General features: G+C 54.5%; 1 protein-coding gene across 12 annotated transcripts in view; it reads right to left on the bottom strand.

Annotated features, from left to right (window-relative positions):
- LOC116433709 (protein turtle) overlaps positions 1–22058 on the bottom strand; it is a 235762-nt gene that overhangs the window by 194198 nt on the left and 19506 nt on the right. The gene's annotated exons all lie outside the window — the stretch shown is intronic.

Genomic DNA, 22058 nt, shown 5'->3' with positions numbered 1-22058 from the left:
CGACCATGTTGACTTTGGAAGTATATTTAGGTCTTCGGAGGAAAACTCGGAAGATCTTCCGGATACAAAACCAACATTTCCTTTTCATATCCGACCGCATACGTCGGCGTAACATCCGAGTTACACAGAGATAATATTGAATCACGGCGCGTGCAAGTCAAAGCGGTATTTCAATCTCGCTCGCGGTAAGATGGTTCGGCTGCCTGGTCGCGGTAATTAGAACCGTGTGAGACGAGCGTACCCTTTTTTCCCTGGTTGCGCGTTCACAATTGCCATCGATCACGTCTCCGCCGGGTTCTCCATTCGTCTCGAAAACGAGCGCGCGCGCGCGCCGATGTTCCCGTGGAGAATAACGCGTTCGAGGAAGCGGAGGAGCGTGGAAGAATGGTCGGGGCCGAGATTGTTCTCGGCGAGGTGGAAGGGAAAAAACGAGGAAGAAAAGGCGGAAAGGTGCGGGCGGCGGTGCGCGGTTACGCGTAATTAAATTTGCAAGTGTTAATCGAGTTCCGGTCAATCGATACCGACCGAGCACCGCAGACCTCTCCGGCGAACGGGGAAAGAGAGGGAGAGACCGAGTAGTTGGGTCCAAGAGTTTGGACAGCGAAGTGCGGCGTCGATCAATAAAATCGGACAAACACGGACCGACCGGCCGGCCGAGAGGAAACGACAGTTCAAACTTCTAATTGGAAATGACCGTGACAATGACCAACAGCTGCCTGACGGTAGGAGGGCGGACGGTGGAAAGAGAGAAGCAGCCCTTGCTCTTCAATCCTGTAATGACGCTCTTCCTGCACCTTCTATTGGTTCAATCGGTCCGGTAGTCGTCGAAATTGTCGGCAAAAGTCACACGATCCGTGCGGTGTGCGAACGGGATCTGGTCCTGTGGTCCTTTCCGAAGCCGTTTGCGGCGGGGAACACCGGAAACACGAATCATCGCTAAACACTGGGAGCGACGGGGACGTTTGAAATATAAGAGCGCCGCGTTTCGGGCCGGGAGCACGGCGCGTCGCCCTTTCAGCGCGCGGTTTAACAAGCGTTTCGCAGCTTAATCGCTTCATCGACCGGCTACGTCGCGGCCCATTCAGAACAATGTGTGTATGCAAATACATCTGCAAGATTGATGACACGCGAAAGATATATTACGGGCTGCGCCCGTAATCAATTGACCTTACAACCGACGCGATCCACGGCGGAGAGTGCAACGATCGATGCGCCGCGCCGCGCCGCGCCGTCTGGCAGCACGGGTATTATCGTATCACCGATATCCCCGGCCCAGCCCAGACATCTTGCGACTTCTTCGCCGGATACGGGGATGCCTTTCGCCTCTATAAATCTATCGCGTGCGTAAACACGTCGACGAATCTATTGCCATTTCATAGCGGGAGATCGTTACCGACGATTCCACCTATAAATCAGTCCACTGGAACTCGTGAAATGTCACACGGCCCAATATTGCCCAACTGCCAGCCAGAACTTCGGCGTCGGTGAAAGTAATTTTCGACCTTGCGCCCGTCTCTCGCTTCCGCGGGGAAATGGAAACAATCGCTGCGAAAGCTGCAGAATTAATTCAGACACCCGCGAAACGCAGCCTGGAGCCGCCTCGAGTTTAATTATCTAATGGCTTTCGCCGGAACGGCTAATCCAGATGACGCGCGGGCACGTTTGCATATTCGCCGGCGGGATCCGCCGTAGGATGCGGCGCTATTGATACCCGCAAATAATAATTCTCTGGCTACTCCGGGTCGTAACGCGAGATTGTTTACCGCCGCTTCACGCGCTAAAGATCAAAACGGGGACCAAATTCCTGCCAGCGGCGGGCTGCTGCCGCTACGCCGCAACACGACGGGATAGATTGAACCCGATCGAGCCGATCGATCCGAGTCTCGTCGCGCGTCCTAACGTTCGACGCCGGTAAACTCCGACGGCGAACGGTGGCCCCTGATCGCTAACACCTGCTCGAAACCTCGGAAATGAACTTCTCTCTGGCGACAAGTTTATTTCTGCATCAAGTGCCCTAAAGGCGAAGTTTCCAGACTTCAAAAATCGCTGTCATTAGTCATACAGCCGTCATACAGTCGTCGTGTGATTAAATGGGATTTCATTGAGTGAAGTATAAAGTGAATAACTTTTCAGCAAACTCACCAAATGGAATTCTGTAAAATGAATGCTATTCCTCGTAGTAAGTAGAACGTTTACGAAATTGCCGAAGATAGTTAAGAGTTAGGTATGGCAATTGAAAAATGTAGTAGAAATATGAAATTTACATTTCGTAATCAGCGATCGTAAAAAATCCCGAGTACGGAATTTCGGTTCGATTGAGCCATGTTTCGGGGGTTCGACAAGGTTTTGGCCATTTGGGACCACTGTACGGCGTAGCTAGTATGGGACAAGTTGCTCCGCTTATCCAAACACAGCGAAGCGGGCATTCATGCATGGCCATACGGCGAACGGAACCCGGGGAAATGTGTCTGCGCGGACGACACCAGGGAAAATGGCAGCGGCGCGGAGGAAGGGGGACCGCGCGCATCCAGAGCGGAGAATCGCCAGCGGCTAGGCGTTATCAGTTCCCGGTCTATTCCGCGCGCGCGTTGCAGTTCGATCAAAACCACCTTTTTGTAGCGGGCTCGTTTTTCTTTCCGTTTCCCTTGCTTTCACGAACGAACACCGGCCATCGCTTCCCGACGCCCACGCAGCGGTTGGCCGGCTGACGGGAATCGTTGCGACGTCCTACGCAGCCACGCGGTTGCGCCATCAAGCGTAATTCGCTGTCGTTCAAGGGAAACGATCTAAGAACGCGCTGCGCAGCACGGAGTTCGAGGCGGAGAGCTGGCCTCCAACGCCGCGCCAACCGCGCAATCGGCTCGATCTATCTGGTTTAACAAATCGTGACGCTTCGACGGATCGATCTAAACAGATTAGTTCGTTCGCGGCTACCGTAACGAGCACCCAGGTGTCTAGAAATTTCTATGAAACCCCCGTCTCTCGGTTCCCGTTCCCGGATTTACGACCTCGCCGACACCGCCGATTCAGCGCTTCCGCTCTAAACGGACGCAATAAAATCCACGGTGTGTCCGAGCGAACGCCGTCCGTCGCCTCGAAACAGTTGGACACTTTCTTTTCATCGGTCCCCTCGTATTTTCACCGCCTCTAATGGCCGACCGGCGATTCGTCGCGACGACGGCTCACGGTGTTCACGGGCATACCGAACGAAGAACGCGCTGCGTTCCTTTCGCGGACAATCGAAAACGATTTTACGCCCGATCGACCGTTCCCCACCCGCTCCCGCGGCTTTTACGAGGCCCCATCTGCTGGCTGAATGAAAGAAAAACAGCGGGCACCGTTGAAAATGCGCCTAACGAACGCGCCGCACGCGACCTCGCCGCGCAGTCGGCTGAATCGGGGGAACAGGTGACATTTTGCTGTAACTGTTCAAACACGGAAGATGTCGGCATGAAATTTTCACTAAAGTTCGTTAAAAACTTGTTATATTGTAACGATAATCATTGTTACATATTGTCAGACGTAAAGAATTTTGAAAATGTTCATTACTTTGTTACTTAAGCGTTGTTGTTCTGATAGGTAACAAACAGTACCGTTTAGTACAACTGTAATTTCAATCACAGAAGTATACTGAATATTTTAAGACCAAAACGAAGGAAACATATTGCATACAATTGTCATAGCATCATGCAGAGGAAAATTTCTTTCGTAAGAAATGGTACTCTCAAATTGTCCAACTTTCGATGTTTACAACTACAATGTTTACTAAATTATATTCAGTGTTCGTTTCCGAGGTTCACAGACATTTAAGAACCAAAATACCCTGACTTTTCGGCAAAATGTCAGCCACTGTTTCGATCCGGCTGACTGTGCGCGATCGTCGAGAGCGTCGCGGCCATGGCACACACGATCGTTCCCACATCGTGCGCGCGGTACATCGAGCGGTTTCGCTCGTCGACGTAAACTCGGAATTCCGTCGCGTTCCCGGTGAAAGAGATGCTAATAAGGACCGTCCACGCGACCATATATTCCGACGTCCTCCTCCTCGAGGCTTTATCAAGCCGAAATCGACGGTTCGTTAACGTCGCCGCGTCTCCGGCTTGTTCGTCGTCTCCGGCGACGAGCAGGCCACGTCCAACGGAGGACATCGAAGCGAGCGTGTCCAGAAAACGGATTCGGCAGGAACAATGTCCGTCGCGCGATCCGTCCGGCGAGCGGACTAAATATTTGCCCCGCATTAATTGCGACGGGTGACGCCGATACTTCGGTTAATTGATATTTGCAGAGCGGTTCGCGGCGATTCCGTTGGCGTTGCGCTAATTAAAATATGACTCGGCCGCCGCCGTCGCCGCCGCGCCGGTCCGCCGTTTATAAATTCAGACCTAGGATCCATGGTCCCCGGAGCACGATGATTCGTGTAAACGTGGCCGCAGCCCGGCGTGTTCCATCTCGTGGAAACCGATCGAGCCTCGCCGGGAAATATTAACTGCTTTCGTAATTTTCCGATAGACCGTGCCACCGGTGACGAGGCCGGTTCGCGGCTCGGTTAGGCGAGACGAGGAGGGACGCGGGAGGCGAAAGAGAGGCGCGCCGCGTTGCCGGAGAGCGACGCGGCGCGACGCTCCGTATACCCCGGAAATTCTCTTTAAAACGCTGATTGCTACGTCCTCTGACCGAGTCCCGCGCAAACGACGAACAAATGCCGCTTCCATTCACGCGATAAACTGAAACTGCCTTTAGTAACCAATACGCGGAGAGAGCCGGTCGCGGGTCCGCTCGCGGTGTGCGTGAAAGGTAACCGATTGATATACGATGGGTATTTTATCCGTCGCCGGCACCAAGTACATACATTGATCCACGGCCGCGCGGTATAAATCTGGTGTTCGTCTGAGCATGAAATTAATCGACAAACCGACTTCCCTTGCACCGGCGCGATGTCGGATCGAAATGCTCCAGCGTAATTACAAGCCGCGGAGTATTTAAGGCGGGCAGCGTTATCTAACGAGTTAGCGGTTATCGCGCGAGCGATAATCGCGGAACACGTTCCCGACGAGAACGGCCAGCCGGCCCGCTGGTTCGATCCGTCCCGACGTCGGCTCGGCCGCGCGTTTTCGCCGGATTTCTCGGATTGTTCGGCTCTCTTCCGGATCCTCGCGCGGCCGGGCGTACGCGTATCGAGGGCACGAGAACGCCTTTGTCGAGGATCGAGCGTCAGGCACGCGCGCGGTTGCTACTCCCAAAGCAAATTGGAAGGGTTCGTTGCGCCAGAAACTCGACCACGTTTAAATGGCGAACCGAACGAGTCTGCCAAAAACCTACGTCCCACCTCCGCCGCTAGCCGGGGGACAGGGATACGAGTCGGCCCTGCGGAGCGTACTCAAGGCGACCGCTTTCATCCGTTCCGGGCCTATGCTTGAAATTCAAGGAACTCCGTTGGCAACGTTGCCCGCCTCACTGCCCTGGATTGGAAAGGAATATAGTTCCTCGATCGTGAAAGAGGCTAAGGGAAAGAGAGAAGGAATCAGAGAGAGAGAGAGAGAGAGAGAGAGAGAGAGAGAGAGAGAGAGAGAGAGAGAGAGAGGGAGAGAAAATATATATCGGAGGGATGGAAGGGGCAGAGTCAACGCCGCTGCGAGCACCACGCGAATGCATCCACGAATCGGTTTGCAGTCGCTGCAGTGCCAACCAAGGCCTGCTTTACGTGTACGTATAGTGGAATGGAGGGCGACGGGGGTGGCCTCCCTTTATTCCTGATCCCGGGGAGCACGGAACCGCGGCCTCGATCGGCCATTACTTAGAACTCGATTTATCGGCAGCGAGTAGCGTGCCGGAGCTGCTGCTCACAGCTGTGCCACGGATAATGCAGGTGCAGGTGCAGCGGGAGAACGGACGGCTTCCAGGACACACGAATTTATAACGTCTGGCCCCCGTGTACGCGGCCGACCTGCCCTCGGATCGTCGCTGGGATACGAGTCCCGGGCTTTTCTCGGTATTTTCCTTTTTTTCCCCGTCCCCGCCTCTCTTTTCTCACATCCTATCACACGGTTCGTCGCCTGTTCGTCAGGAAAATCCCTCCCAGCGTTCGCCGGAAGAGAGCGGGGGAAGAAGATTTACAGACTCGTAAATCGTTCCCGATCTGCTCGGAAATGATGTTCGATCTTGTTCCGGCGAATAGACAAAGACAGGCCGGATGGCCGACGGAACGGCACAGGATGGGCGAGGCCCTGGTCGCGGATCGTCGCCGAGGCGAAATGACTCGTGACGAAATAATTTTCGTGCCGATACGCGACGCGTAATTCGACCGAGACTTTTCACCGGAGAAACGCCTCGACCGCGTTATTCCGCTCGAACTCGTGCGGAGGCCGTAATCCCGGGGCCGATAAGGAACGGGATTCATTTCTCCGGTCGTACGTTTGTCCAGGGAACATACTGCGCGTCCACGACATCCCCATGCGCGAGGATTTACGGGGGAGAGCCAGTTCTCCGAAGAATAATCCGCAAGATGCGGGGAAAACTTGAAAATTGGTCTTCAAACTAGGAGAACCGGGCGCGTGATAAATCGACCGAAAGGGATACTCGTCGAGGTTCCTGCAGGCGCCGGAACACTGCCGTTCGTCGGTCTCGCGAGGGTCATAAGTTTCGCGATGGCCAATATCTTTTCAGCCGGCATGACACCTATAATGGCAGTCATTATGCGCGCGGAATACGTAAGGCATCGATAAATCAGGGAACGGCGCGGGGCGACGCGCGACCCGCGTCCCGAGAGGAGGCGAGCGAATTTTCACGCGGCCCGTAATCTCCGTCCGGGAGGAAACGGAGGCCTCGCACGCGTTAGGGGAGTCGTTAGAGTCACCCCGGTGTACGGAGAGCCGATTTCACGCGCGATCGTAACAGAGACTTAAGGTTACACGAGCCCGCGACATGGTCTCGCTACGTCCAGCCACGAAGTATGTAGAGTACCTCTAGGTATTCGTGGCGCTGCTCTTCGAACACTGGTTCACCTTGGACGTGTCTCGACTCCGACTCGCCTCGCACGAAACTCGTCGAAGAGTCGGCTCCGCTCGTCGAACCAACAGGATAATTCGATCGAGCATTACTCGCGGATAAGTGGCTTAATTGCCGGTTATCGACGGATACGCTTTCGAAGTTGACGAATCAACCGGGACGCCGGAGACGTCTCTGCCGATGCACACCGAGGACCGACCGATTTCTTTCGCGCGACCGTGCGCCGGTGAAGTCGGTTTTCGTTTAACGACGCCGGTTATCGTTACGGTCCCCCCGACGATCCGAGACGACGACCCGGGGATCGCTTATGATGGAAAGTTCGGCGGATTTATTCTCTTATTTTTCTATCGGTTTCGAACGACGTCCGTTCCTGAGCTCGATCCCGCGACGGAGTCCCGCCATTCCGTGCAACCGTAAATATTTTAGAGCCCCGGCGACGAGCACGCGCGGCGTACAATCAATTCGTTAGCTTGATTCACAACATTTAGACAATGTTTAAGGGACGGTCTTTGCGATGGCATTCGAGCGGCAAGACAGCTTCCTTCCTTCCTTCCTTCCGGTCGAAACTCGGCAGCCAGGTTCAGCAATTCCAACAAAGTTAGTTTCGACTACTGTGACCGCGAGTGTCCATCACAGTCGCGTTCGAATGTTCCTTTAACACCGGGATTACGAGCGCTGTCGTTACAGCACGAACTCGGCCGACCGCGATCGTTACCGCTAATAATACGGCATCTACAAGCCAGGTAGATGCAGTTCCGACGGCGGATACTACTTCCAAGTTTGCACGATTTTTAAAAACCGGTTCTCTCCTCTCGCTGAGAGAAGGAGAGAAAAAGAGAGAAAGAGAGAGAGAGGAAGAGAGGGAGGGAGAGTAAGGGAGAGAGAGAGAGAGAGAGAGAGCCCGAAACGATTCTTCTAAAGGCGACACTCCGGCTCGCGGCGAGCCTTCCTGTTATGCCAGCGAATTTCTACAAGCCCCGCGGAAAGTCGCCGGCGACCCTTTTACGGTCTCCTTATTCCCCGTATTATTTTAATTCCCTAAATGCAATTACCGTCGCCGAACGCTGGGACGATTGCATAAAACGAGCGAAGTTGACTCGTTCCCTTCTGACAGTTACCGCCGAGAAACTTGAAACTTTTATTACCTTCGCGTCCGGTATATATCGGGATCCCACGTTTCCACGTATTTATAGCAGCCACGGTTTCAATGTTATTTTAACATCGTCGTTACAGTATGTATGTCCGACTCTCAGGAATATTGCACCGGCGCGAATAATTCATGCAAATATTCCGCTTAACATCCGCGCGCCACCGCGGGCTCATCCCATAACTTTCTATTTGCGAGCGCTGCTTAAAAGTTTACACAGTTTTTTAAGGACTGGTTTTACGGACAGAAGTTGAAACAACCCCGGCTACGATGACGTTCAGGTGTTAAGGCGGGCTTCTTACCGCCGCGTCCCCGAGAAACTCCATAAAAACTTTCCGCCGCCCCGGGGAACGGCTAGTTTCGGCTATTGTTGCGAACCACTGTCGCCCGCGGATCGTACTCGCCTACGTGTAGGTAGAGAAGTAACGTGCATACCTATGTAACGCGTTATCCCGGACTCGGACGGCGCGATCCGAGAGGAAGAAGAAGAAGGGAGGCGGAGAGGAGGAGCTCGCGCGCCGCGGCGTCCTGTGTACACAACCGGACCGGCGAGCCGTGTTCGCCGGACGTGTCCTGAAAACGCGGGGATTCGAGGAAGGGCCCGGCCGACCGAATAACGAAAATAAATTGGCCGAAGCGACGACTTCCCGCTACGATAACGCGATTCCAGCGAGATACCGGTCCGCGATAATCTCGCCTCCCACGCGGATGATCCATCCGAGGGATCTAACGGGTGAAATTCTCATCAAGAACGATCCTTTGACTGGTAGGAGGTCACGACCGCGCCCTGAGGAAGCAAGCTGATCGTTCGGGAAAGTGAACAAACCACGTTCCATCCCTACCACCATCGCGGAACCAAGGTTCTCTCCCTTTGCTCTCTGCCCATCTGCGTGGTTCTGATCCTACCATCCGTGGTCTCACGATTCCCTCCGATCCACCCAACATCTTCTCTCGGGCCAAGCTCGCTTCGCTCGCTCGCGCGTCTTTTTCCTCGGCCGACTCTCTCGCTCGCCTCATCGGCCAACAACGCCTCTCGGAGTCTGGTTTGATCTTTCGCTCTATCTGCTCCTCCGTTTTCTCATTCAATCGTTGCAAAACCTTCTGCCTTCCGTCTCCGTCTTTCCCCCTGTCTTCCCACTCCTTCCTCGTCTCTCTTTCCTTCCCCGGTCGGATAAACGTTGCCTCTCCCTCGCGCCTGGTACCTTTCCCTCTCTCCGTCGCACCGACCGTGTCCCTTCCGCCTCTTTGTTTCACCAACGGCCGCTCTCGGACGAGAGGATCTCGAGCCGAGAGACGGAGAGAAGGATCGAGCCGCGCACACGGGAACAGTTTAGGCGAAACCAGTGCTGCCGGGGATCGCTCGGACCGGTATCTAGCTCGTGAGTAATCCTAAAGGCGTGCACTCATCTATGTTTACAAACAGAGCAAGTTGAAGGAACCATGAATGACCAATGCAACGGGGCGAGTCCACCAGTCGCGTCCACTTTGGTCCCGGTTTCGCGGAACCGGCGTCCCCGATCAAGCTGAATTCAATTTTCCGAGGAGCATCGCGGCATTGATCGTCCGCGGCGAATCGTATCGCGATCGCCGAGCTATTAACCGCTCGAGCACCGATCAAATTTTACTCTCCGGGAAGGATATGAGATGTCCGTGCAGCTCCGCCGCGCCGCGCCGCGCCGCGAATACCGTTGCGTACACCCATTCCAGTTCTACACGCGAGAGATCCAACGGCGAAGAGCGCAGTCCCATTAAACTTCTTCGCGGAGACACAGCGTTTGACAGGCGCGCGATATCCCCGAGGTATACATTTAATCCGGAATAGAGCTTGTTCGTCATCTAACTAAAACGTTTCGTTCAGCTACGGAATTACTTGGTCGCGGATGTTTAAGCTGCTCCCGGCGTTCGTTTTATCAGCTTCCATCAATTTTATCCCGACGCTCGCTCCGTTTTCTTTCCTCCGTGTCGAGCGTGTGCCCCCGTGAGCGCGCCGACGCCCGCACTTCGGTAATTACTATCGAACAACGAGCGCGTTCCGCGCGGTGACCCGGTACAATGAATTCGGGAGTGGCCGGGGAACGCTCGACGCCGATACGCTTTCACAGTAGGATCCGAAGTATCCTACGATATCGAATTCGGTGGAAGCCGAGGAGAGCTCGGGAGGGTCGGGGGAGGGCAAGAGGAAGGCCGAGGGAAAACACAGAGGGAGGGGAACTGCTCGAGCACCTCGGCCGTTTCGCTCGGAACGAACTTACGTCGTACTTTGATCCGCTGATCTCTGGATTAACAAATAGCTCGAGGGTTTGATGGCGAGTTAGAGTATCGGAGACGAGCATTGACGAGACAGACGGAAGAGGAATGCGATACACGTGGCTGGCTTACGCTCAAAATCGTTACTAAAACGTTCCGGGGTCCAGATCCGACGTCGCGAATGAATTTCTGCCAAATCTATGGCGCGCATCGGGATCTGGAGCCCGTCCACCGAGATTTATTCGCGAATACGGTCAACGAGCAGAAGAAAAACGAAAATGCCCGGTACATTCCCGCATTTTCGTTCCCCGACCACGCATTTGTATTCTACGGCGTCGGTATATACTCAGTGCACCCGTAAAACGTCCGAGTAGCTGCGGGTTACTGCGAGAGACCTCGGCTCGCGTCCTCCGTACACTCTCGCGTGGACCGCACGAACTCACTTTAATCCGTTGATCTCGAGATTAACGGATGCCCCGAGGGTCACCGGTGAATTCCTCTATCAGGGGCGCGAAACAGCGAGGAATGCAATACCGGACGAGACCACCGCGTCGATCGTCGGTTCCGCGATTATCTTGGAAAACTATGAACGAGTACGTTGAACGGTTCGAAATAAATAACGATGGGAAAGACTTCCTTCACGATTAGTCTCCTACAAACGAAGATTTCTAGGAGTGTTAGAAGCCTTTTACATGGAAAACTACATTAGATACGACACTCTTAGTACCAGAAAAGGAAACTATGTAACAATCTTTCATTCTTTCAATAACCAGATTTCTCGTTCGCAACTCTCGATTGTATAAACCTGACACAAGCCAATGGCCAGTCGCTCGTCGTTCGAAAAATCTAGCCGCACGAAGGAATCTTTCTAAACGGATTCGTGGAAAGTATCGTTTCCGTCGGGCCTGTCGGAGATTCTTCGGGGATCTTAGCCAGGTAAAACCACACCCTCGGCGTCGGGGGTGAGGGATGCTCCACGGATGTTTGACACTTCGGTCGGCGAGGTACAAACGATACGAGCGCGATGATGGGCGCGTCCTGTGGGAAAGTCAACCGCTTGAGAAGGGTCGGGAAAGGCAGATACGATGCCCCCGGCGCGAAGATCGAATTCTTCGATTAACGCGGAACGAAGCTCGAGGCTAATAAAGAAGTGAGCATGGTAAACGGGCACCCCGCTGCGAGGCGGCCGGTTCGAGTACCAGCGATCGTACGTTTAAACCCGCGGAATCGTTAACGGGCTACTGTAAGAGCAAACCATTTACGTCACCTCGAGGAAGGCAGAAAATACGATCGCAGCGTACGCTCAGTGCAAGGAACACAGCGCAATTACCGATCCGACGGACACGAAAAAACCCTGTAACCCGGCTCCGGCGTTCGCGCTCGCGCGGCGGAGTTAAAGTTCAACGTTTCACTCGCAAATGGAAACACAACAGCGCGCTCCCGGCCGCGGCGGATCGGCGCGGAAGCCGATCGAGCGGGCACCGCGCGAAACGAGTTCCGAACTTCGCGATAATTACTCGTTTAACCCGTCGCGCGGCATCAAGTCGACGGTCGGCAATCGTGTTCGATCCGTTCGCTGCCGCGACGTTTCAATTAAACTCCGCAGAAACCGCTAGTCGGGATTCGCGGACGGATACACGCGCGACGCATAATTTCCCTAATTGCCAGTCCCGTTTCCGAATCGCTCCGCCGGCAGCCAGACGAATCTCGCCGCGCGGTCACGCTCGACGTCGATACCCGCCGATGAGTGTCGCCGAGGGGAAGGAGCGGAATCGAGACGCATCCCGCCGGCGAAAAGTCGAGGCGGGAAAAAGTTTCCGCCGGGTCTCGAGCCCGGAGAAATATTCTCCGAGCCACAAATTGCGACCCATTCAAGATTATTTGGAATTCGACGGAAGTTTCGCTGCAAGTGGTTTTCTTACCGGTGTGTGCGACCGAGTTCAATCAAGTCGAGTCTCTCCTATCCTTTTCCTCTTTCCCATCCACGCACCGTTCGCCTGCGACCGACTCCCCGCCCCGCCGTGCGCCTCGTCTTCCTCGGTTTTCCGCTGCGAGCGGGCTCGAGTTATCCGACGTCCGACATCGGTCGCCCCGGCATCTGTCGTTCCCGTTGCGACACGCCTAACTCAATCCCGACTCCGCTTATTACGCTGTTTCATTCCTTCGGCCGGGACTCGTTCCCCCGGAGTCCCCCGCGCCGCCCGTGAAAAGAATCAACCGGGACACACCGTGCACGCGTATAATCACGCGAGAATGAGGGCCGACGAGGAGACGCGGCCGCGCTGAATCCCGTGAAATTGCTGGGAATCGGGAGCCGCGCGCTCCTGAATGGACGCAATCGCGAAGAAACGTCTAGTCACGTTTACACGTGCGCCGGACGGGATCGGGCCGGCCTTTCCTCCTTGTACACGGGTCGCCACGTTAAGACGGAACGGGAATATCGGATTAAACGCGGGTTCCGGGACGCGACTTTATCGATGCGCGGGGAACGCGCGGAGAGTGGAACGCGGGAGCAGTTTTCCGGCCGATAAACCCCGAGCGAATCTCTGCTCGTCGGACAGATTGTAAAGCTTGTATCGGCGCGCTCGTATGGGCCGCCGATTAATTTCGGTTAATGACGTCGATAACGACCGCCGTTGTGTACCGTTAAAGACGATTCATTCGACGCGGCGATCGGTTTTCGAGAGCACTCGCATTCATCTTTACAGCCCTGGCGATGCTCGACCGAGCTGAACGCCGCTCGTAAACGGGAACTCGTCGAGGTAGTGCTTTTCGGCGGCGAACTCGCGCTTCTTGACCTATTCCCCGGCCTGAACCTCGCGACGGACCCACGGGATTCGAAGATCCCGCGGCCGTTCCCATATCAGCCGCGTGGAACAACCCCGCCTTTTGTATCGGGAATTACCGGAGAATTGCCGGGCCAACTCTCGCCGACGATATATCTCTCGCTTCTCAGATTTTACGAGCCCCCGGCACTTTTTCTTTACCGCGCGCGCTGGTAAACCTGCCGAGTCTCGCCCTTCCGCGGGGACCGGCTCATTTTTTCTCGACTCGTCGTCGTTAGTATCCGAGACGCGGGGCCGCGAGCTGCCGCCGCAGCCCCGCACTTTAATGCCACTTAACTGCCGTTTAACGACTTTTTTCTCTGTTAGCGTCGTTCGCTTTTCTTACGCGTCACTCTGTCCAGTCGATCGTTTTCCTCGGTGCCCCTGTTCGTTCTCGCCAGCGAGCTTTCCTCTCGGTTTCTTCTACTCTCGCTGCGTTTTTGCTCGCCCACCGGAGCTGACACCGAACTAACGGTGTTCCTCGCGGAAAGACAGTTTTATAAGCGACACGTTTCCACGGTGGAACATCTCGCGCGATGGAAACGTACCGCGAGCAGCGCTGGTCCTCATTCGACGCGCGAACCGGTCGATTTCGTACATCCTCGTCGTAGAATTCGCGAAACCACTCGCAGCGACGGCGAGGCTGAGCGAAACTAGCGGGTAATAACGCGACAAAGAACCCAGCGAATCGGTGATAAAACGAATTAAAATTAATGCCTCGAACAGTGGATAACAGGGCTACATAATATTTTCACTAAGCACTCTCCGGCAAGCTGTCAGACCTGCAACGATTTGTAGCTCATTTACGCGGCCGAAGAGCTTAATTCGGTTGAGCTATTAACCGTGGCACAATGGTTTCGTTGATTTAGTTACATTGCTGCAGGCGAGATACAGAGGTGGATAGGGACCGAGAGAGACAGAGACAGGCGGACAGACGGGGAAGGGGGAGGGAACGCGAAACGGAGAATAGCTGTTCGAAGCTTCAAGTGGCGCGACTCGCTCGAAAACACAGATCCGGCGGGGTACAGCGGCAAACACGCGTTTGTTGACTTGATAAAATAATCTGATCGACCGTAACGCCGGTCGAACGTTCGGCCTTCTGTCGAACGCATGAAAATTATGCGTTCTCTGTGGCGAAACAAGTTCCATTCTGCCGGTGATCGTCAATAGCCGGTACATTAATTGCCGCAGCGTTGCGCCGCGGCGGACTAAACAATCCCGGCCGGTTTCGCACGGTGCACGCGAAATCCGTTATTCAACTTCGTCGTGCCATCGGTGAATTTCTAACCAAATGTTATCTTAAAGGAGGAACCGCGCGCGCGTTGCTCGGCGCTGGATGCGGCAACGGCGATCGCTGTGCCGATTAATACGAGTACCAACATTTATAATGGATCTATCAGCAGCGGTGCGGTAAGTGCATCGAATTGTACCTACAAAGCTGATTGTACGGCTCCACGGTTCTCTAGTCTGGCCGTTTGCAAGCGCGCCGAGGGTTGCGTTGCTGTAGTTAGGAACAACCACGAGGGAAACGGCAAGGGACGCGGCCGCAGGGACGAAGAGGGAGAGTGTGTGCCAGGTGAAACGGGAACGGACCGGTGAGAAAAAAAGGGACCGAAATAGCGGGGGCAGGAGAAGCTGGGATAGAAAGGACTCGAAAGATTTCTGTTATTTGACGTAATGATCCTTGTGGAATGCGACGAACGCGGCCGGGAGAATATTTTCTTGGCAAGGCAATTTTACCTGCCATCGCTTTACCCTCTCCCTCGGAGCCTTCCTTTCTTACTCCATTTCCTCTCCCTTCCGGGGCCTGTCATCGATCCGGCAGCGAGCCGAAGCGAGAATTCCGCGCGCCACCTTCGAACGAATTTTCTGTTAAGCCTGCCGCCGCGCTAATAAAAGAAACAATGGGCGAGCATTGCGCGGGGCCGGGCTATCGACCGGAAAAATTAAAATTCCACCGACCGGCGCGGCGGGCGGACCGTTGATTAAAAATACCGAAGAATCTTTCGCATAACTCCTTGGCTCGTTTCGAATCGGGGAACTAAGTCGCGGATACCGAGGTGCCCGCAAGTCGTGTATTCGCCGCGTGAACATAAATAGCCAAACGAACCGTAAACTTTTAAAACATCCCTCAATCGAACAGAGTGCCGTCGTCGAGTTTTCCGCGAAAAGCGAAACTACTGTACACCGCCGCGTACTCTCCAATATTGCCCGAGAAAAATACTTCACCTAACCAAATTACTCACCGCCCGGCCCCGACCATCGTTTCTCGATGAACGCGGAGAAACCTTTGCGTCGAAAATCTACCGCGTAAAAAGAGAGAGAGAGGGAGGGAGGGAGAGAGAAAGAGGGAGAGACAGAAGGGGAGTATCTACCGGAGAGGAATAGATATCGGCTCCTTTTAATCGGGAAAAGTGCTCGGCCCGCTAAGATTTATAAGGAGCCACGGGCATTTTTTCAACGGTCCCAGGAAGATAATGATTGCCGTTCGATTCGGGGTACAAGCTTTCCGAGCGGTCGTGCTCGGAAACCCGAAACAAATAATCTCCCACGGCCGGCGACGCGCCCGGCACGGAAGGAGAACGCGAGAGCGAAAGTTATCATCGGGAGCAAGATAATGGGAAGACGCGTTCACCGGACGATAACCGTCAATCATCATTTCCTCGCGACCGAACCGTAGCCGGGTGTCCCTTCGAGCTAAAAGCTCGCGGACAGAAAAAGTAATTGCCTCTTTCGGCGGCGTAAAAGATGCACGGGAACAAAACACCAGGTTGTTTTCGCGGCGACGGTCTCCCAGGAGCATCTTACAGCGCGATCATCTATATTCCGCCGAGGCGTACGGGTGGCCGTCGGAAAAGTTTGACGCGTCGCATCGACGAGTTCCCGCGAAGCGCGAAGAAACGAGCCGAGAAGGTTAAGACCTGTCGTTCCTCGCGCGACTCGCCCAATCACGCAAAGTGCCTGCCGCCTCCGACTTTCCGCGCGCGTTTCACCTGTGTGCGCGTGCCTCGGCTCGCGCGAACGCATCTCTCCGCAGACAAGCCTACGTTCCGGCAAATATTTACGCGCGCGACGTGTACGATACGAACGGGTAGGCAGGAATCTCGATGCGAGGTTCCATTATCGGTCGAGGGAGCGACGGAGAGAGCGAGCGGGCGAGACAAGGCGCGAGGGAAGACTGAAAACCACCCTCTATAGCGACTTCCCTGCCTTCAGCGAAGAATCAATGCGACCGCCTCTCTCTACATCCCGCACCGCCAGCCCGCGTTTCCTCTCTTCTTTCTCCTCTCCACAATCGTTCTACTCGCTTACCCTCTCGCCCCCTTTTTTCCCTCGGCTTCTTCCGCTGTTCCCCGGGCGGCGAAGAATAAGGTACGCGCGCGACGCGAGAAATAGCCCGCGCGCGGTTTATGCACCGGCGAATTTCCATTCTGATTCGGGGAATCCAATTTACATCGCGGCCCGCCGGAGCGGAAAAGTCGAGACAACGTAGATTCGTGTTGGTTAGACATCCGCGGCTCGTCCGGTGGAAATAAGAGAAAGATCGAAGGATTCGATCTACGGTTTGATCGCGGTGCGGTTCGTTTAGGGGACGATCGCGGCGGGAACGCTCGTTCCGCGGCCGATATCGAACGGATGGATGTTTAAGATTGGAAAGTTCATCCGCGAGTTCATTCGCGCGGTTCGGCTCACCCGGGAAAAAATAGAATTTTAAACGAACTCCGACCGACGAGTTTTCCACCCTCTTCTCTTTTCTTTCCCCGCGAGGGAAGTTACGCCGGGGGAAATTCGTGATCCGCCGGGAGAGAGGCGAGAAGCAAACTTGCTCGCGCCGGGGAAATACGTTATAAGATTTCCATAAGTTGCTCGCGCGCGCGATTATTCGAATTTTAGGTTTTACGATCCGTTCGCCGGCCGAGTACCGATAACAGCCGCGGCGCCGAACCGGCACGGGGAACCGAAGAAGAATCACGGATAATCGTACGTTACGAAACCGAGTGAACGGATGGTCGCGAACCGGCGCCGGTAAACGATTCGAAGAGCGTGTTACGTGGGGCCCAAACTCGCTGATATTTTGACCTCGGAAAAGAGGCGCTTCGAGGAATCCAAAATCAGGTAAGGAGAGCGAGCGAGCGACCGACCGACCGACCGAGCGGGTGGGTTTACGTGACTGCAATGTGCAAGATTGTCCTTTGTGGGAGGAAATAGTGGTCGGGCCGACATGCATTATCCCCGGTGCGGCGGAGCATATGCAAACTGCCAATCGAGGCTTCGAAAAGAAACTTTCGTTCGTGAATTCGGGTCGGGGTAACGCGAAACCGATCCCGGGGAAAAATCGTGTAGAGCATTGAACGGGACGGATGGATCTCCCGTCGAAGACAAGGGGAAATATGCGGAAGGAAGCAAAAAAACGAAGGGAACCTACGATAATGCCATGCCTCGGACAATCTTTGCTCGTCGGACCGTTGATAGATGCAATGGCTTCTGGTAGAGAGAATACGGGATGTCTCGGCGAAATATTTTTCGAGCGAAGCGCACGCTGAAAGGCGCGCGACATCGGAGACAGAAGAACTCTCTCTCGTATCTCTGGCTTCTGGTACAACGGACGCGTACCTCGACGTTCTGCCCAAACATCTAGTTGCAACGACTGCGCTTGTATATACTCGCGACGTCACGTTACTTTCTTTGCTTTCTATGGGAGGGATAAGTCATCGAGAAACATTTTCCATTGATATGTAAATCCCGACGCGAGCTTCCATCCGAGAAAGCGAGCGGCGGCGGTCCTAAAACCTTTCGCGCTTCTCCTTCCGTATTCCAAAAGACATTCTCGAGAGACTACTTTACGACTGCTATAAATTAGAATTTTATCGGGCGCCGCTAATTGGAATGCACTGGCTCGCCGGCTATTTTTTCTTATAAACTCCCCGGACGGTTGACGCAACATCGGACTTTATCGGTTTTATAGGTTCGCCGTGCACGAAATCTGTTTTCTATCGCCCACGGGGAACGCATCCACGACGTAGGAGAGACGCGTCGCTCGAAGACTCGAACGATCCTAAACACGAAGAGCCGGAGGGGGGACGCTATTGCATCCTACGATCGGAGACATCGACGCCGGGCAGAAGCACTCGGCATCATAGAATTCAAAGGACGGCGTATGAATAGCCGGTTAATCCCGGATTCCTATTCACTCGATAAACAAGAATCTCGAAGTGTAATTATGCTAAGTCTACGTAATACCGTTCGATTGTACGTGTAACGCGATTGCGCGTTCCGGTAACGCTAACAGTCCGAAGCTAGAGCGGCGGGCACTTTCAAACAATTTTCCCTGTTTCCCTTCTCTCGGAGATTCCGTTCTCCGCGTCAAAGGATAAATTGCATTAGCCTCTAAGCAACAGACTGTCGGAGGGAGACCGAGCAAACCTACCCCCCTCCCCGGAAATAGGGGCCCGAGGCCATTTCAATTTAGACCGGCGAGTCATTAAATCGACCAGGTGCGCGACGAGAAAGAGAGGCGTAAGACGGACCGTCCTTTCACCTGTCGCCCTGGCTTTCGAGTAACGAACGCGTCCAACCCACCCCTCGCCAATTTCCATGGCTCCTCTGCCGTTCGCGTCAAGGTAAGGCAAATGCTGCCGGCCCTTCCACTACAATGAGTTACCAGCCTGCTCTGACCACAAATACGCTGAATATGCATGAGCCCCTTGTCTCTACTATCGGGTACGAACGTCCTCGAATTAGGTTTCCCGCAGGTTCTTCGAGTCCTGTTCGCGTTGGTGCTCTAGCCACTCCAGAAGCTCTCTAGTCACCTCTCATACCTTCTCCTCGAGGGCCGTGCCACGTCGAGCCTCTGTCGTGCTTTTCCGCACGTACCCCTTTAGACGGCCCGAATTCGAGAGTCTCTTCTGCCGCGAATCGATAGATCGGCATCGAACCCGATACTCCGTGAATAGAGTCGCGCGGGGGCGGAGGGCCAAGTATCCGGGGACAAAGAACCCACCGGCGAAAAGTGTTACGCATCGAGTCCTGCTAATACAGGCGTCGCTCCCTTTCTCCGATGGACTACATACACGAAGGGATTTACAGCGCGCCGTATAACGGTTGCGCGGCTCTATCTGCAATTAAAACAAGGGAAGAAAAGAAAAGGAGCAAACTCCCCTCGGTTTCTCACGTATCGCACGCGATTCCTATCCGGAAGTAACCGAGAAGATAATACGCCGCCGGTATTCTCACGCCGCGCGAGATGTTATCAGAGTTTCCTGTTCCAGAAGTTTTCGTTGCAAAAAGGAAAAAAAGGGGGAACGAGCGGTAAAAGCTCCGACGGCGTCTTACTCGGGCGTCGAATGCCCGTCGATCTTTCGACGGCCCGTCCCGGGCGAATCGAAAACAGTTTTTACGATGCAATTATTCCATTGTATCGATTATTAACGAACGTTCGGCGACGTTAGAGGCAATATCGCCGCGCTTTATATCGAACCCCGTGTATTCGAGGCTCCGGCGAGCGAGGGTGGGGACGTTTATGCGAGAGGAAAGCGCGCGCAACCCTGCGCGAAGGAAAAAGCGAGGAGATACGATCAGTCACGAGAAGGAAAGATTTTCGTCTTCTCGCGTGCGAATTCCTTTCCCGCGATGGCGTGCAGAGCCGTAAAGAAAAAACGGAAATAAAAAGAGAAGACGGGAAAAGCATTCCATTCTCGGCGCGGCCGCTTTTATATTCGACGTCACGACGACGTAGCCTGCTTTTACCGGCGAACAATGGCCCGGCGTCGACGATCGAGAGAATTTTCATCTCTTTAAAAAATAATTCACTCCTCCCGGTAAGTTGGCGCGTGCATCCACCTGGCTTCGAGTCGATCGCGGCCGACCGACCGACCGGTGCGTGCATATTTATAGGAAACACACGCCGGTCGAGTGCTCGTTCGATACCGACTCCCGGCCCTTCGCATTCGAAATATACAACCGTGCTCACACGTGTCTCTGTAAAACCAATATCGGCGATGCGCGGTTATCTATATATCGCGGATGCGGCAACGTTCTATAAATAATACGCGCCGGCCGTGATGGAAAACGCGGCGACGACGAGCCGCAGCGATTCGGCCGCCAAGCACGTGAGAAAACAAAGAGATCTTCTTCTCCCTTCTATCCGCGAACGCGGCAATAATATTATCGCTGAGCGCGTGAGAATCCCGGGATGTGCGTCCGCGCCGCGCGTCCCATTTCTCATCGTTCCCGGGATAAATAACTTGGCATTGAAACGCGTGACACTTTCGCTCGCGTTCGTTAACTCCCGGTTCACGGCTCGACGGCGCGCGGGAACACGGGAACCGCGAGCGTACCGAGGGTTTTTCCGGGGATACGAAACCCGCGGCGCAGGAAACTGAATTACACGTCAAACCCTTAAACGCTGGAAAAGTGGAGAGATCTATCTGCGGATCTCTCGTCGCGAGAACAATGAATTCATTCGTTTCGAGGTCTCCATTTTATGGAAGTTCAACGTCGCCGACACGACAGTCGTCCTGAAAGGCTTAACGCGCGGAATCCGTGCTCGCCGTGTTCGCGCCTCCCTAATAAGAAGACGGCGCGATAACGTGGGAAAATCAGCTCTCCTTAACGAAGCGTCCCGGCAAGTGTAACTCGCCGCGCGTAAAAGTTACCGTGGGCAAGCAAATATTTATGCAACGGTGGCGGCGGGATACAAGCGACACGGGGCAGAAGAGAAAAGATCCCTCCGCCGACCCGGCAGCAAATTCCTGGCCGGCGTGGCGCGCCGTTAAAAGAGGGAGGGAAGCATCCAGTCCGATTCCTTAGCTGTCGCGGCGACTTATTTTTCGATGCGTCGCGGGCATCCCCGAAATTCGGAAAATTCATGTACACCGCAACACCGCGACCGTCCGCATGGTTTAAATCACGAGAGCGAGCTCCTCGCCGGGCGAGATGGATTCTAGTCTGGTTATTACCGCGAGGAGCGGGCACGAAGGCGCAGAGTTCGACGAACCGGGGGGGAAGCGGATTCCAGAAGTTAGGGCGACGCGATCCAATACCGACCGGTCGTCAACCGTGTTTCTGATCGAAACGGCGTCCACCGCTTCGGTCACAATATTTACCCCGTGCTCGGGGTAACCTTGCGCGGTTCGAACGATACAATTCGCGAAGCGTGGTTGCGTGGCAGCTTCTCGCGAGCGTACCTCCGCCGAGCGAAAAGAATTCCGTGGAGGAGAGACACGAGGAATGCGTCTCGAAGCATTCGGAGGATCGGCGTCGTTCAATCTGAGGAGCCGGCGACGAACGAATCGAACGATCGTCGACGGAGGTGCTTAAGATGCGACGAATTCGAAACCGGATAGCCTCGGCTCGGGAAGAACACCGAGCCGCGGGGATTAAATTGCGAGATCTCGCGTCGCGCCTTATCGGTAATCCGACAACGCGCTGTGCAAACGCGACGGCGAGAAACACGAAGAGCACTTGTTAATTCAAGCGATTCGACGAAATTCCGGCCTGGAATCGCTGCACATTTAATCGACGCATAAGGCGCGCGGTAGCCGCGAAAAGCCAAATATTGAACGGAGCATGGCAAACGTCAACGCGGAAGCGTCTCGAGTGAAACGCTTTCGACGTCGGCAAATATTTACGGCTTCCTTGGGAACGGATTTTAAATCGAAACCGAAAACTCAAAGGACGCCGTGTCCGGCGAGCGTCTATTTGCTTCCCGGTAAATAACTACCCTGTACAAAGAGACCCCCGCGTCGCCGTGGCCGCGGTTCGCGGATGCCCGCCGCGGGAAAAAAAACGCAGTCACGTACGGAAACTTTCCGCCGTTCCGAAAGGCGCGCACA

Source organism: Nomia melanderi, chromosome 9 (genome assembly GCF_051020985.1).
Source record: "Nomia melanderi isolate GNS246 chromosome 9, iyNomMela1, whole genome shotgun sequence".
Classification (NCBI taxonomy): domain Eukaryota; kingdom Metazoa; phylum Arthropoda; class Insecta; order Hymenoptera; family Halictidae; genus Nomia; species Nomia melanderi.
Note: the sequence above shows the minus strand (reverse complement) of the source record. Positions and strands in the feature narration are given on the sequence as shown.